The sequence below is a fragment of the Syzygium oleosum genome, unplaced genomic scaffold (assembly GCF_021117445.2).
Source record: "Syzygium oleosum isolate NSW1041296 unplaced genomic scaffold, Sole_v2.1 Sole_v2.01, whole genome shotgun sequence".
Classification (NCBI taxonomy): Eukaryota; Viridiplantae; Streptophyta; class Magnoliopsida; order Myrtales; family Myrtaceae; genus Syzygium; species Syzygium oleosum.
The window spans coordinates 37,976,387-37,983,138 of NW_026607485.1; positions in this window are offsets into that span (position 1 = coordinate 37,976,387).

Sequence of the window (6,752 nt, forward strand, 5' to 3'; positions counted from 1 at the left end):
GACTGCTTCAGACCATACAAGGATTTCTTCAATCTACAAACATGATCTTCCTTGCCTTCTACATAATAGCCCTCGGGCTGGGCCATATAAATAGTTTTCTCAAGCTCGCCATGCAAAAAAGCAGTCTTCACGTCAAGTTGCTCAAGCTCTAAGTCAAATTGAGCAACTATAGCCAGCAGCACACGAATGGAAGTGTGTTTTACCACAGGAGAGAAAACTTCATCATAATCAATTCCCTCCTTCTGATTGTAGCCTTTAGCTACGAGTCGAGCCTTACATCTAGCATTTTCAACACCTGGAATTCCTTCCTTTTTCTTGAAGACCCATTTACACCCGATGGCTCTTTTTTTTTAGGCAACTGCACCAAGTCCCAAGTCTGGTTCTTGTGAAGTGATTCAAGTTCCTCAACCATAGCAACAGCCCATTTCTCTGATTCTGTGCAAGTGACAGCTTCCGTATAGGTAGAAGGTTCCTGAATACTCATATCTTCTGCTGTCGTAAGAGCATAAGCCACCATATCAGAGAACCCATATTTCTGAGGAGGCCGGATCTGCCTCCTTTCTTTGCCAGTAGCAATAGAGTATGGCTGCTCCACCTCATCTATAGCTTCCTCATCTGAACTTGAATCAACATGAGCAATTTGCTCGTTCAAATCATTTTGAGAGGTCTTTTCTGGAAGCTCCACCTGAACCTCCACCTCATTCATATCACTCTCATGTTTTCCTGCAGACTCATCAACAACTTTCCTTTGATCAAGCATATGCATTTCATTAAATGTAACATCCCTACTAATAATGAACTTAGGTGAGTTAGGTTCCTGGCACCATAAATGATAACCTTTCATCCTATCAGCATACCCAACAAAAATACATTTCTTTGCTCTAGGTTCTAACTTACCATCCTTAACATGATAATAAGTAGGGCATCCAAAAACCTTTAGATTAGAATAATCACAAGGCTTACCTGACCACATCTCAAAAGGAGTCTTGCATTCTATTGCTGTTGAAGGAGAGCGATTAACCAGATAACAAGCCGTGTTAACAGTTTCAGTCCAAAAATCTTTTTCCATGCTAGCATTAGAGAGCATGCATCTTGCTCTCTCCAATAGAGTTCGTTTATACGTTCGCCACTCCATTCTCGCGTGGAGTGTGCCTAACCGTATGGTGTCGAACGATACCGCATCCGCACGTAATTCATTAAAATCGCCACCACAGAACTCAAGACCATTATCGGTCCTAAGACGTTTGATCTTCTTCCCTGTCTGATTCTCAACAAGAGCTTTCCACTTCTTGAAGGTTTCAAACACATCACTTTTTCTTTTCAGAAAGTAAACCCAAACCTTCCTGGAATAATTGTCAATGAACGTCACAAAGTAAAGAGCACCACTCTTAGATGGAACCTGTGCTGATCCCCATAAATCGGAATGGATATAGTCGAGTGTGCTCTTTGTCGAATGCATCCCCGTACTGAATCTGACTTTGCATTGCTTGCCAAGAACACAATGCTCACAGAAATCTAGCGAGGTTGTCTACTCCCCACAAAGTAAACCACGTTTACTCAAAACTGTCATGCCACGCTCACTCATGTGGCCCAAACGCATATGCCACAATTTCGTTCTATCATTATCAGAAACGGAATTGCTTGTGCCAATTGAAGGACCCATAACTGTGCTACCCTGCAAATGATACAAGTGATTCACCTTGCTTCCTTTCATCACAACCAGATTGCCTTTTGAAATTTTGAGAACTCCACCTCCACCTGAGTACACACACCCAATAGAATCCAAACTGCTCAACGAGATAAGGTTTCTCTTTAAGTCTGGTATATGTCTTACTTCAGTCAAGGTTCTCACTGCTTTGTCGTGGGACTTAATCTGAACAGTACCAATACCCACGACTTTGCATACAACATCATTCCCCATCAAGACTGATCCACCGTTCAATGGCTCGTATGTGGTGAACCATTCCCTATTTGGGCACATGTGATATGGTGCTCCCGAATCCATTATCCAAACATCATTGGAGAAATTAACAGCATAGCATGCCGTAAGAACACTGTCGGACGCATTAGACTCATTTTCGTTTGCAACATTCGCAGAATCTTGTCTTTGACCATGCTGCTTATCCTTTTTCTTGAGCGAAGGACAATCTGACTTGTAATGTCCCTTTTTGTGACAATAGTAGCACTCAATATTCATCTTATCTCCAGGTGGCTTAGATTTTGAATGACCAACAAATTTCCCTCGAAAAGCTTTATCCTTGTTCTTGGTCCTGCCTCTCACAAACAAACCATCTATTTTGTTTTTACTGGTATTCCCATTCAATTTTGTTCTCAGTTCTACAGAATTCAAAGATGCTTTAACATCCTCCAAAGTTATGGATTTACGTCCATAAAGCATCGAGTTCACAAAATTCTCGTATGAGGCAGGTAGTGAACATAACACGATCAAAGCTTGATCTTCATCCTCGAGTTTAATATCTAGATTTTTCATATCCAAAACAATTTTATTAAACTCATCCAAGTGTTCCTGAACAGACGTACCTTCACGCATCTTTAGGGTATAAAGACGCTGCTTCAAAAAAAGTCTCGATGTTAGAGATTTCTTCATGTAGAGACTTTCCAGTTTCTTCCAAAGACCGGCCGCTGTTTCCTCATCAGCGACTTCTCGCAAAATCTTGTCATCTAGAGACAACTGGATCGCGCTATGCGCCTTCTCGTCCATCTCTTCAATCTCAGCCGAGGTCATATCGTCCGGATATTTTCCGTCCAGCGCCCTAACCGTACACTCTCGCCTCAATAAAGCCTTCATCTTTATTCTCCATAATCCGAAGTTGTTCTGTCCGTCAAAAGATGAGATCTGAAACTTCAAAGATGCCATCTCAAAGAACCCTAGAATCGAATGCAGCTCTGATACCAATTGTTGGAAACAAACGCGGAAAAAAAAATACAGAATACAAGGATTTACGTGGTTCGATCATATGGTGATCTACGTCCAAGGGCGAGGCAAAACAAGATTCCACTATAATCAAAGAGAGTACAGTTTTCAGAAGTCGAAAAACAACTTAACAAAACCTCTCGGCTCACAAAACGAAAATCTCTCTTAAAACAAAATTCACTCTCTATCTCAATGAGAAAACCTAGCCGCAGTATAAATAGGGCTCCCCAAAAAATTTCCTCGGGGGCGTAGCCCCCGAACTCCCCGAGACATTTGTTCGCTTGCTTCAGTTCGGGCGGACCGCCATAGAGATTTGTTCGCTTGCTTCGAGTTGGGCCTATCGGCCCAACCCTTCGCATTGCGTACCAAATCTCAATTTTTTCTCCACTTTCGAGTCGCACAAAAAATATATCGGGTTGGGTAATGAACCGGACCGAGTACATAAAATTCAAGACATATTTAACAATAGAAAAATTGAGACTTCACGTTCCTCATATAGCAAAAATGTTTTGTAATGCTAATCACACCTCAACATATCTCTTCAAGTCTACTACTTAAGCAAGAACATCTTCAGAGAGCATTGTAATGATCCATCCCTGTAGAAGGCGATCCGACCTTCTCCATTGCAAGAACTCTGGATTTGTCACTTCCTCCTAAGCTCCAGCTTCTTTTCTAGAGGTGATTATTGTTGAACTCGGCATCTAGTACACACCATCAATAAATCTCACAAGATCTTAACTTTCAATCAGTGCATAAGTGCTCTTCAACAAGAATAGTTTGTTTGTGTCAGTTTCAGTGACACAAAATCGCTTATGTTTAAAATGAGGGGTACAGATATTTCAACACACTAGAAGTATTAGTGGAAGCTATAGTTAATGATCAATTTCTTTCGAAGAAGTGCTCTGATATCATGTGAGATTTTGTAGAATAATTGCTCGTGAGATTTATGAGAGCACTGCCGACTATTCTAAAATCTTGATGTAACATAAAGATATCAAGAAATCTTCAGCTGTGAGGATGAACCTGCCAAGAATCCCATTCTATTGTCGCTAGAGAAGAAAAAGAAGGCGACGGAAGAAGGAGCCGAAGGTGAGCGGAGAATCAGTGGACCATGGTAGAGGGTGACTACAAATGCACCAAAAATTGATGCAATGGTTCCCACACTAGCTATATAATAAAGAGTAAGGGAGAGGATTCATACTTACTTGCTGCATGTTTCCTTAATACATTCTAATCTGGAATCTCTGTCACTCACACCAACTTCCAGTTAAGCAGCATACCAGCCAAAATAGAAGACAGATGACTAGTGTACTATTCCGTGCAATGAACGAATACCCAACCCGTTTGTGTTTGTACAAACGAGTTCGAAAGCTCCCAATTCAATTCAGTTTAAGCTAAGCAAAGCTTACTGTGGTGGAAAAGGAAACCCTTACCATTGGGACGCGTTTTTGCACATGCTAGCATCGTTGATCAGTGCCGGAAATGTTTGGCTCGTGTAATGCTGACTCGAAGATGTTATACTTGGCGAAAGTAACGAAAACAGTGAGCACACACATTTGGCAATAGAAGGAAAACTAAACACCTCGGAACAAATTTCTAACGAAAACAAGAGTGACAACAACCTCTACAGAAAGTTTTCTGATGAAACCAGACAATGGAAGAAGCAGCAAGGACAGTTGCTACCGTGCTCGAGCTTATCTCGGATACGATGTCGATACTAATTCTCTTGCAATTCCAGCACAAGCTACAGCAATGAGGGTGCTGATTCAAGGCCAAGAGGGGCCAGGGTTTGTTGCCTTCTTCTGTCACAGCTCTTACTTCATTGATGATATTGACAGCCATATGCATCAAGCACCTGTTCAAAATAGACACTAAGATTAACAGTGAAATGCACATTAAGTGCTTTCCCATCTTCGACCTAATTTTTACGGCCATACTATACAAAGGGGGGAAAAAACTACTTCCATAATGCAAGGGCAATGCAAGTAGGGCCTAGTTGCATAATAGCTACTCTCTCTGCCCCATAATCTTAATATATTTTACGAGCTCCTCTAGGGCTGGGAACGGCATTGATAGCTGCAAAACCGGGAAAACTGCCACAAAAATCTTAAACCTATTGTACTTGTGCCAATTAAGTTATAAATCTTTAAATTGTGCCAATTCAGTCCTAAATTTTTTGACAAATTGCCAATATAGTCATTTTGGCCAATTTTGATCGGAAAACACTGATGTGGCGGTCCAGTTAGCATCGACTTGCCTATGTGGCATACCGGCGCTAACGTGGACAATTTTAAAATTTTTTTTGAAAATTTTCTGATTTTTTCTGATTTTTTTCCTTTCCTTTTCGCCGGAGGCCGGTCTCAAGCAATTGGCCGGCCACCGACGATGCCAGAAGAGGGCTGGGTGAGGGCGACCCTCACCCGGGCAACGCGACCCTCGCCCTACCCAGACGAGGCCGCACAAAATTAAAAAAAGAACTTACCTCGAACAACATGCACTGCATAATAAATACATCACTTCCCGACTTCAGTTTAACTAAGATGGATTCTCTCCGTCACGAAATCGAGAAAAGAACTTATCAACTACTAAATTTGTTTTCTTTGGTTGGATCAATAGGATGAGTGGTTACAAACACTCTAGCCCTTTAGGCCTTAGACCAGGGGAGCCAGTATGGGATGATTTCTATCAAGAAGTTGGTGAAGCCAAAAGGAAATAATAATAAGCAAAACACAAAAAAATTCACCCTCCTCTTCCTATAAATACAACACATTCTCCATGTTCCATTAGCTTCTCCTGCCATTTCTCTGCTTCACTCATCTTTCATCTTCTCCTAGGCTCATCATCCATCCACCATTCCGTACTTGGGGCTCTAATGGATTGGGTTCTTTTGGCCACACCGGTGGTCTTAGTCCTCATAGTCCACTGGTTGTCGTTCGCCACGCCGCCACGTCACCTGCCGGCAGCGGAGGGAATCTCACCGTTGGGCGTCGCCGCCTTTGTGGTTCTAATGGTTGTTCTGGTGCAGTACCAACCCGCCGCCTTCTTGGAAAAGCTCGGTTTGCTGATGATATTTTATTTCGTGATTTTCTTCAGCACATGATCTGTACGAAGAGATAAAAGTTCGCAGATTCATCTTTTAGACGCATGGCACATGTAGTGTACCAAAACTAAGATTATGTTTCTTTCACTTCAACATGTGTTTTAGCTTTTGGATATTTGTTAGTATATAATATCAGTACTGCATCGCATGTTATGCGCATACATAGTGAGGATTTTACTTTAATAGTTTTTGCCATATATCAAAATATTTACAATAGGTAGATCATGGGGCGAGATATATAGTACAAAGGATAGGTTTGCCAAACTTTTGGTTAGGTTTTTTTTAATAGCTTTTAACCATCTTTGCAAAAGGATACAAAAGCTCTTGGCTTGTCGTTGAAGTTTATCCGAATAACCCGAGCAAGAAAGCCGAAAAGGGAAAACATCGATGGTGATTTTCCCATGTATTCTTGGCCAATATTAATTTGGTTTATCAATCGAACCGATTCGATCGTTGTAATTGGCAACCATTCTCCGAATAACCCGAGCAAGAAAGCTGAAAAGGGAATACATCGATGGTGATTTTCCCATGTATTCTTGGCCAATATTAATTTGGTTTATCAATCGAACCAATTCGATCGTTGTAATCGGCGACCATTCTCCGAATAACCCGAGCAAGAAAGCTGAAAAGGGAAAACATCGATGGTGATTTTCCCATGTATTCTTGGCCAATATTAATTTGGTTTATCAATCGAACCAATTCGATCGTTGTAATCGG